This window comes from Monodon monoceros, unplaced genomic scaffold (genome assembly GCF_005190385.1).
Source record: "Monodon monoceros isolate NGI ecotype Baffin Bay Population unplaced genomic scaffold, NGI_Narwhal_1 Super_Scaffold_10, whole genome shotgun sequence".
Classification (NCBI taxonomy): domain Eukaryota; kingdom Metazoa; phylum Chordata; class Mammalia; order Artiodactyla; family Monodontidae; genus Monodon; species Monodon monoceros.
This window is the reverse complement of record NW_021703766.1, coordinates 47,016,275-47,016,504: the sequence shown is the minus strand read 5'-3', so window position 1 is coordinate 47,016,504 and position 230 is coordinate 47,016,275.

Here is a 230-nt window from a genome sequence, read left to right as displayed (position 1 = left end):
GAAGCCCTTAGGCCAAAGCAGTAAGTGGAACAGGCCAGGGCAGGAGCCCAGGAGAGATTTCAGAGGGGGCAGCGTGTGTGCACGCACACAGCCCAGGGTCAGGAATACGATGTGCAAGGGGCCTTTGGTGTGTGGCTATGCCTCCCTTCCTTTCGGATCTGCAGGCCTGAGCCCCTGGCCTCCTGAAGCTGAGGGAATGCACCTAATGGGCCGGCGGGGGGGGGGGGGGG